The sequence below is a fragment of the Alligator sinensis genome, unplaced genomic scaffold (genome assembly GCF_000455745.1).
Source record: "Alligator sinensis unplaced genomic scaffold, ASM45574v1 scaffold633_1, whole genome shotgun sequence".
Taxonomy (NCBI): domain Eukaryota; kingdom Metazoa; phylum Chordata; order Crocodylia; family Alligatoridae; genus Alligator; species Alligator sinensis.
Genome location: NW_005842280.1, coordinates 604,686 through 615,367, shown reverse-complemented (window position 1 = coordinate 615,367; position 10,682 = coordinate 604,686).

Below are 10,682 nucleotides of genomic sequence, written 5' to 3'. Positions count from 1 at the left end.
GCAATTGGACCTAGACAGGTTACAGGGGTGGGCGGATGAGAACAGGATGGGTTTCAACACTGACAAGTGCAAGGTACTGCACCAGGGGAGGAAGAACCAGCAGCATACCTACAGGCTGGGGAACTCCCTTCTCCTCAGTGCAGAGGCAGAAAAGGATCTTGGAGTCATTATTGATGCCAAAATGAACATGGGCCGACAATGTCGGGACGCGGTCAGGAAGGCCAACCGCACCTTGTCATGCATCCACAGATGCATCTCAAGCAGGTCCAAGGAGGTGATCCTCCCCCTCTATGCAGCACTGGTCAGGCCACAGTTGGAGTACTGCATCCAGTTCTGGGCGCCGCACTTCAGGAGGGATGTGGACAACATGGAAAGGGTCCAGAGGAGGGCCACCCACATGATCAGGGGGCAGCAGGGCAGGACCTACGAGGAGAGACTAAGGGACCTGAACCTGTTCAGTCTCCACAAGGGAAGGCTGAGAGGGGATCTAGTGGCCTGTTACAAACTAGTCAGGGGGGACCAGCAGGCACTGAGGGAGTCCCTGTTCCCCCAAGCACTCCCAGGAGTGACAAGAAATAACGGTCACAAGCTGGCAGAGGGTATATGCAGGCTAGATATCAGGAGGCGCTACTTCACTGTTAGGGTGGCTAGGATCTGGAATCAACTTCCAAGAGAAGTGGTGCTGGCTCCTACCCTGGGGGTTTTTAAAAGGAGGGTGGATGAACACCTTGCTGGGGTCATTTGACCCCATTTCTCTTTCCTGCCATAGTAGGGGGTCGGACTTGATGATCTGCTCAGGTCCCTTCTGACCCTACAAACTATGAAACTATGAAACCACTGTGGCAATTGTTGGAAAAGTCTTCTTTTTAATGACAACTGTCCATTATACTCCAAGGTTAGCCATAATACTAAGCACAGTGGGGGAGTCAAAGTATAAAAAGGAGTTTTATACTAATGATATAAATTACACCTGATGATGTTTATTATCCTCTAAGTCAAAGGTTCCCAAACAGCTCATCTGGGAAGGCATGGGCAGGGGGGTGGATCCCGCCACTGCGCACACCCCGGGAGGGTATGGGGGGTACATGCCCCTGGATCTGTGCAGGGCAGGGCGGGCTGCCACTGAGAACTGGGGCCAGGAGCTGTGCTGGTCTCTTCCCAGCAGGGGCTGGGCTGGGCTGAGCTGTGCTCGGGGCAGGCGGCAGTGGCACTAGGGAGCGGGGGCTGTAGCCACCCCCAAATTTGCCATAGCCTCCCCTAGCCCCCCCTTCCAGTGCCGCTGCTGCCTGCCCTGCCCTGAGCACAGCACAGCCCAGCCCCTGCTGGGAAAAGCCTGGCCAGGGTGCGCACAGTGGTGGGAGCACCCTCACTCCCCACACCCTCCAGATGAGCCGCGGCTCCATCCCATGCCTGCCCTGCCCCAGCTAAGCAGAGCCTGCCCCAGCCCCAGCCCCACTCCCTCCCTCACCACGGGGGCCTTGATCTGCTCCCCGCAAGCCCCTTCCCTACCCCCTCCCCTTCCACCACAACAGCTGGACCCAGCTCTCCAAGCTGCCAGGCTGTGCTCCTTTCTGCCTACATGCTGCACTGTAGCTGCATGCATACACAGGCCATTTATCGACCAAATTATCAGCCACATCAGGCCAATTTCCAATACAGACAATTTTCTTTATATTGGTGCCAATCCAATATCAGACCAATGTATCAGTGCACCTCTAATTTTAATCCCATAATGCTTTATTATAATGAAAATTAAATCCACCATTACACAATTTCTCCTGTGTATCCCCCAGAGATGTCTTGTGTACCCCCAGGGGTATGTGTAGCACAGTTTGGGAACCCCTGCTCTAAGTGATCTGATTTTGTGGGGAAAACACAGCGTTTGAAACAGGATTACAAGGCTGAGTCAATCTCAGTTTCTGCATTCCATTCTTGAACAATTCCTTTAAAGTAGGAGAGCCATGGCATCAAACACATTGAAACAAGCAATCCACAGTCTGCATCTTTCAACATCTTTTAGACCCAAGGTAAATAAAAATGGCTTAATGTTTTCTGGGGCTGGCTTAAGGTATGCCCCAGGTCCGTGCAGATACTACATACCAGGTCTTACTAGAGCAAAGAAATGCCTCTTGCTAAGGCTTATACATATTTGGAATACTAGGTAACCTTAATTAAAAGCATGAAAGTTAAACACAGAAAAATCAACCAACCATTTTATATGTCTGTCTTCAGCTGAAGTCCAGAAAGCATACTGATGAAAACTTCTATCACTCTCCCAGTTTCTTTGGCTGTGTCCACACTAGTCTCTCTCTTTCTCTCACACACACATTTCCTTGTATTGCTTAGGGCAGTACAACTCTATTAGTTGTGGCTAAAAAGTAAGCATTAACCAAGACTGGCATTTGGCATTTACACTTTGGACATTCTCAAGCACACCCAGCTTACCCCACCCTTCTGCAATGCGAGGATATAACTACATTCCAATTTTTTGTCAAGTGTCTAACATCCATACATAAAAAGTCTTAAGTCTGAGTTTTCCCAGTGTGTGGGATATGGAGCCCTACAGAGGTGCAGAGGACTAAGCAGGAGAGCAGAACCAAGAGACATCTCAATTGTTCTTCCATGTTTCAGTATTCATTTAAAAAATAAAAGTACATCTAGCTTCCACAAAGTGTAACTGAGCTGGAGTCATTTGCCATTTCCTGATACAGAGATGTCTATCTGATGTTGTCATTTTAAGTTATGCACTGCCCAATGATTAATAGCCCAGATGACAATGTTATGTTACCACTGACCAGGCTATAGTGAGGTGGGTTGGGAACTGGCTCAGTGGCTGATCCCAATGAGTCACAATTGATGGGGTGCCCTCATCCTGGAAGACCATCTCCAGTGGTGTACCCCAGGAGTCAGTGCTTGGGCCCATGCTCTTTAACATCTTTATTAATGACCTGGATGAGGGAGTGAAAAGTGCAATGATTAAGTGTGAGGATGATACCAAGCTGTGAGGACACGTGGGTACATCAGAGGACAGGTCAAGGATTCAGGAAGACCTTGACAGGCTGGTCCTATGGGCTGAACAAAAACCATATGAGGTTCAACAGGGACAAATGATGGGCCCTTCATCTCAGTAGGAAGAACCCTGACCATATCTATACAATGGGTGGTGGTCCACTGGCTGGCACTGCATCTGAGAGGGACCAGGGGGTGTCAACTGACCAGAGGATGAATATGAGACGTCAGAGTGACGAAATCACCAACAAAGCAAACAGAACTCTGGCGTGCATCAGCAGGTGTGTCAGCAACAGATCCAGAGAGGTGCTCCTCCCCATCTATTCAGTGTTGGTGAGGCCACGGCTGGAGTACTGTGTCCAATTCTGGGAACCACACTTCAAGAAGAATGTGGACAAGCTCAAAAGGGCGCAGAAAAGGGCAACCCCCATGATCAAGGGCCGGGGAGACAGGCCCTATGAGGAGAGACTTCAGGATCTGGGTTTGTTCAGCCTGAGCAAAAGAAGGCTGAGAGGTGACTTGATAGTGGCCTGCAAATATGTCAAGGGAGAACACCAGGATCTAGGAGAACAACTTTTCAAACCCCGCCCCCCAGGAAAATGCAGACCAATGAGCACAAGCTAATTGAGGAAAAGTTTCAGCTGGACACAAGGAAAAACTTATTTTCCAGACGGGTAACTAGATTCTGGAACACACTTCTAACAGAGGAGGTGCAGTCGCCATTTCTGGTGGTCTTTAAGAGGAGGGTGGACAAATACCTCATTGAGCTCGTTTGAGCCCAATGACCTGCTGTCCATGACAAGGGACCAGACTTGATGATCTTGCAGGTCCCTCTGCTCCTTCTTTCTATGATTCTATGCACAGGCAATGGGTAGGGAAGGGCACCGGGGGACACATGCCTCCCCTGAGATTGACCGCCAACTCAGCACCACTTAGGACGGGACAGGTTTTTTGCCACATGGGCCAGCGGCATGTTGCAAGGGGGGGAGGGGCGGGGGGCACTAAGCCGTGGCACAGAAGCATAGGCGTGGATATGGGGCTTTGGGCCCCCAGGCCCACCCACAAATTGTGCCCCTCCAGACTCAGGAGGCACCAGTCAGCCCTGATTCTATGATTCTATAAATGTCAAGTTAGTTCACTGGTGAAATTGTGGAAGGAAGGAGAGAAGGTACGTTGTCATCTAAGCTAACAGTTTAACAAGTCTAATAAGTTGCATTACTTGAGGGAATGATAAGAAGAGTAAAATATCAAACAGTGGTTAACTTTCCATTTTCAAAGTGGACAGTGCCAGTTAATGTTAAAATATCTTTTCAGCCCTAAAGAAGTTTAGAATCTCACCAGTGGAGATATGAAAAATGGTATTGACTAATTTATTTACCGTAGTAATAATGATAGACTAATTAAAGCTAACACTTTGGAAAGGTCAATAAACATTGCTGCACTCGGTCAATTTCCATTCATTTCTACTGAGATTTATTAAGATGCTTAGCTTTTCTGAGAAAGGATTACCAAGGAGGGTAGGCTGCCAATTTTTTATGGTTTACAAAAATATTGACTGCATATTGCTAGAGTAGCTTTATATTTCTTGTGAAATTTATGGAGTTTCTGGTAAGAGTCAAACTAAATTTCAGATATGAGAATTGCTTATGATAATGTATATGAATCTGTACTGGTGACCACACCACCTAATTTTAAGGAAGGGCTCTGTGAGAGTTTGGCAATGGGTTGGGGTCAGACGAGATGACCTCCAAAAGTCCCTTCCATCTTTACTTTTCTATTATTCTAAGTGCAGTGAGTTCATCTATTATGATAATGACACTGAATCAGCAATACTCTAAGCACAAACCAAAGCAAGAGTTTATGGTCCATAAAAGAACATTATCCACACTGGGAGGTTATTTTGGACTACTTGTAGGATTATACATAATACAAGGCCAAAATGCAAGTTTTGTTGAGCCAAGGACTGCAGACTTTGGCTCTTTCTTGTAGTTTTTTAAAAACAAAAGGTTCTTTATGGTACATTCCACCAAAGATGAAGAAAGATTTTCTTTTCAGGTTTGTTAGCACTCACTAAAAATGTATGTTTCTAGTAAGGATTCCTGTACCTTTTTTCCCCAATCTCTTCAGGCTCTCACATAACATATTGTTTCCTATTGGGTCCTTTTGTTTTCAATAAATCTTTTGGCAAGAGAAGACCTGGTGAGTTATCCTTTAGGCATAGGTAAATCTGCACCCCAGTCTCATTAGATTACACTTATACGGCTTCCTTTAGAATCTAGAGGTGTTATTAAATTTAATTTCTTCTTTCTGGGACTGATAGTTGGGTGACTATTAATTGGGGACAGCTTCTGATGAAGATGCAATATAGCATGTACAATAAATCTCACTGGGTGCATCTACATGTATGCTATATGACAGACTTGACTAATTGGCTCCGCAGTAAATTACTGCAGAGTAAATTGGGAACAGTACTATCTGATGGCGGAGTACTTAACTCTGCCAAAACACACATGTAAATGGTGACAATGGCTGGCTGGGGCACAAGGGTGCTAAAGTGCGGGGGCTGCCTGCCCCCTAGCCCAGGACTTTGGCACCTTCATGCCCCAGCTGCCCTTTGCCACCTGATGATGGAGTCTGCGGCTGACTACCCAGGCCTCCTGCCAGACTGGGGCTGCTTCACCCTGGCTCAGACTGCTGTGGTCTGGTGTCAACATGTAGATGCTGCCCCCAGGAACAGCTGACTCCAGCTCAAACCATGCTGGAGTTTATCATGTCACCTTATTGGCACATATAGATGCACCCACTGTGTATCTAGTTCCTCTGTTAAGCATATAGCCCTAGATCTTTTTACACAAGGAGAAAGCAAGTGACGCAAGTGGAGAATCAATCCTGTATGATGGATTTCACACTTGTGGGATAGGGCTTACCACATCCCTCAGGCCTTGCAGTGATTCTGTGCACAGAGAGCCATCAGAGAAGTGACCCTACACCCAGTGTGCACAGTGGGAGAGGACAATCATGCTGGCCTTTTCAGCAGAGTGGCAATGTAGGAAGTCCAGATGATGATTATATGGATAAAGTAGCCTTGAATCCTACAGGTGGCATAGAGCAAAATGTAGGCTGTATTCCAGGCAGTAGGCTAGAACAGCAGTTGTGACAAGACATGCTATTGCTTTCCACCTTGCTTCTGCTCACCACCACAACCCTCATCAATTCCAGCTGCCTGAAGCTCAAGTACTCTGTCTTTATATGGGCAAGCAGAAGTTAACCTACAGGGCATGGACAGCACAAAGCTTGGACTGATTTTGAAGCCAAGCAGAATCCTTCCAGTGACAGATAACTAATGGAAACATCACATTCATTCCTATTCCCATATGCTGTGCATGTAGACACTGACGCTTACAGGGTTCTTAGTCCTGAGAGCTTATAATGGTATTTAAATAATCACCAGATGATTTATTATAGTTTGCTGCTTAGAAATTAAAGACGTGGGGCTACCAAGAGCACAACTTTGCACTGAAGCAAGAATACGCATTTAGGATATTTGACCTTATCCAGAGTTTACCAAAACCATGGGATTGGAAAGGCAGTCCTGTCCTTTGCCTAGTTAGTTTGCGCAGAGGACAACGAGACCCAAAGATTCTTACACAGGTCATGGGCAGGTGTTACACTGGTAGGGCTATATACACCCTCATAACACCACAAAAATCAAGCATACAGTTATTTAAGCTGCTTGTAGCACTGTTTAAGCTGTTTCTAGCACTACAAAGAGGACAGTACTACAAAACAGTATCTCTTTCAGAGAGGAACTTCTTGGCTTTGTAGCATAATATATAGTTCCTGTATAGTTGCATATAGCACTACAGGGGTCTCCAGGACCCCTAGCATCCCACAGTCCTCCTCCGAGGGGGGAGGGAAGGGCAGAGGGAAGCTGGCTCCTTGATAGCCTGCCCAGTGGAGAGCCAATAAGGGATCCCTGGGACCTTCCTTCCTAGTTACCACCAGGGCTCTTAAAGCCGTGGTGGCAATTCCCACCACCACTTCAAGATTCAGAGAAAGAGCTGGCTGCACCTCTGTCATGGCCATGGCAGCCAGCAGAGCTGCAAATCTGCTCCCCACCGTGGCTGTCCAGTTGCCCTAGCAGTAGGTGGGGAGGAGAGGGTGAGGGTTAGGGAATTCCTGACACTGCTGCAAGAGCCAAGACTTTGCCAGTTTGACTACCGGGGTGGTAGGGGCAAGGAGAGTAGTTCTTGCCCCTGCCACCCCTGAAGATGGTGGGGAGGGGGGACATGGGACTGTCTTTGGCAGCTGCTGCTTTTCAGAAACTACCAGCTGATCATTGACAGCCTCTTCCCAGCAGGTGAGAGAGCAGGGTCTCTTTGATTGGACTCCCCAGAGGTCAAGGTGACCCAAGGAACAGCCCTCTATTGTCACCTGGCTGGAGAGTGCACCTTTGAGGTGACTTTGTAGCTCTCTAGTCCAAGGGCCAGAACATTTGTACACCCACAACATGCTATATTTTTATACTGCCACAAAGTTCTGAGACATTTTGTAGCATAACAGATGTGCATGTCCCTACCCAGTGCCAGTGTGGAAGAATATACCCACAGGCCCAGTTAAAGTACAGAGCACACCCTTACAGGAGGGCTGAATGCAGCCTGTAAGTCTTCCCAGCCCTCCCTGACACTGCACCAGCCCAGAGGCACTCAGCAGCAAGCAGAGCCTGGCTACACACATTTCTTTTGCCCAGAGGAACAGCTACTTCTGCCACAGTGTGGCATCCCGGCTTTCCCCATAGAATACTGCTGTGCCCATGCACTCCTTTCCTGTTCCATTTACTACTGAATTTGGCCTTGTATTGTACATTTACTGTAATTACATGGGATTTGGCACTCAACAGCCTACTCCATTTTTTTTCCCCTTAAAGAGAAGTGCAAGACACCAGCCACTAGTCTCTAATGGATTCAGTAGCCATTCATAAGGAAATAGGTATGACAGGAAGCAGATTTCTTGTGCGGCCTCAGTAAAACCAAACAATTTTGTCTATAAATTAATTGTACTCCTATTTTATTAGAACAAATCTTCATTGGTTTGGTAATGAGGGAGTTGCTGCTATCATATCCTCTGTTCCATCCTCATCAGCTCTCCTACTCCTCTTTTTTCTGTGATTGACAGCAGTATAGCATGTAAAAGGTTCTGACTCCCAACTGGCAGTAACACGGCACCATTACTGAGACACAGACTGACTGCTTCCCAACAGACACAGTGCTCACTGAACAAGTTTTAAATTTAGAATGGCTGGCACCCAGCTCAAATGAAGTGAATTTAATCCAAAAGCGGATGATATTATTAGCTAAAGTCTGAGAGGACCAGCTATAGTAAAGAATAAGCTCTCAACATTTTTTCTTAATGGACTGTGACTTCTTAAAATAAATAAATAAAGAGAGAAAGAGAGAGAGAGAGAAGTATTCTGGTCCTTATCAGAATAAGCTATCATACCAGAACAGCAGGATATGCATGAAAAAACATGCAAAGCAGGATATGCACATGCACAGCAAAGTCAAGTTGAGATACAGCAAAGAAATAAAATGCTCCTAGAATTGTGAACATACCATTCAGGCAAAATATCACCCATCACAAAACGCAAGGAAAACATTTTGAAAGGAAACTTTATAACTCTCATAGATCAAACTCTAGTTAGACTATATATTGGGAGAGAAAGTGAAACTGATCCAGTAACCCAAGTTCAAAAACACAAGAAATACATAAAGGTTATCACAAGTATCTCCGGAGAATATTATAGCATTGCGATGTTTTGGAGAGGAATGGAACCCATGTTTTTAATACAGGGCTTTGTACACAATGGAATCCCAGTGATATGGGTCCACATAAGAAGAACACACCAAAGTTTGCCATTTGGGTTTCCATACTGGATCTCCAAATTCCTTCTTGCTCTTTACATTAAACTCTCTCTAAGTTTAAGCCACTTCCTTCTTATACAGCAAGCTCTTTCCAACTTTCTTTATTGTTACCGCCGGCTATCTTGTTCTGCCCTTTCTCTCCTCTCCACTCCAGTATTCAAACTCTTCTCTTTTCCTTAGAGACAGAACGTTCCTCCAGGATCAGCTGAGCTTAGGACTGCCTCAGAGAAATTTGTCCTTGGAAAGTGGGACTACCCCCCCCATTACTCCTTGTCTTGAAACAAATCATGGTCTAACACTGTTTATGCAGTTGCCAGTAGTACAAGAGGAAGTTCTTTTCATAATTCTCCCAGTCACTCCTCCTCCTTAATCTAGTACCATGCATTGTTCATCTGGAGGAGGTGGGCTTCAGGTAGAAGGTCAAACAGCAATATTGGTATCCTCTACATCCACAGCAGTCCACAATTGCATATCCAAAAAGATCATCAGTTTAGGTTGAGAGACAATCTTCCTTCCTTGTGTGACAAGGCATTTAGCAGAATTCACATATTCGTTGTAATCTAATAGGGCCATGCCATGAGCGCTTCTGCTGTGGCCTCATACTTGCAACCTCTGGGCTGTCAACCATGCAGCTTAGCACCCACACCACCCCAGCCAATAAAGGACAATCTAACATGGGCTAAAAACTAGCTACTTGAAACCCTGCCTGAGATGCCTTACACCCCTCTCTGTGCTCATGCACACTCGCATGCACACACACACATCTCAGGGAGGGGGAGGGAGCAAGGCTTTTCATCCATCAAACAACTGCATCTGCTTTCTGAAATATGGTGAAAAATTCAACAATTGAGAAGGCAAAGTGCAGAATACATTCAGATGAAATGTTAGGCTTTTATAAGTAATAGTAAGCAGATTAAGTATCTGGCCAGAATTCTTTCAAATGGCAACCTCTTTGATCGATCAAATGCAGTAGGTGATAATAGATTCTTTGCTGGAGATCTCCCTGTTGCCACTTCCAGCAGCAAATGGTTTAATACAGGCAGAAGGAAGACTAACCAACACATGTCCTGATTACAAGCTTGTATTACATGAAAAGAGTTGGATCTCCAGATAACACGTTTCCTTCAGTTTTAATCACCTTAACCTTAATAACTGCTATTAATGTGGGAAGCATCGCTAATGTGGGTGTAACCATGGTACCTAGCAGAGGGCTTTCTGCTTAGTTCCCAATATTTTACTAATGACCAGACTCTGCACAAGCTCTCTTCCTTTTCAGCAGCTCATCTAAAATCCAGAAAGGGGAGATGTGGGTTACACACTTTGTCTAACACCTGCAGTTCAGCGGTCTCACAACGGTAAGGACCAGTAACATAACTTGGGGTGGGTGTGTGAGGCACGTGCCCCGGGTGCTGCCTAAGGGGAGGGGCGAAGGACAGGGAGGGGGCACCTTACCCTTCCATCCCATGCTCCACTGGCATGGAAAGCAAAAAGCAGTTGGTACAGGCAATGTGTCATGGAATGCAAGGTTTTCTGGGAACTATAGTTTTGCAGAGCAGCAGTGGAGTTTGTGGCTGCTTGGCGAGAAAATTAACTCCCATGTTTTGCCATTAAAATCAGCAATTTTTTTTCCCTCCCAACATGGTCTTTGGCAGCAAAGAAAATGGGGTGAAAGCTCCCTCCCCCAGCAGCTACAAACTCTACTGACATGTTAGAAAACTGCAATTCCCAGAACACCTTGCATGCCATGAGACA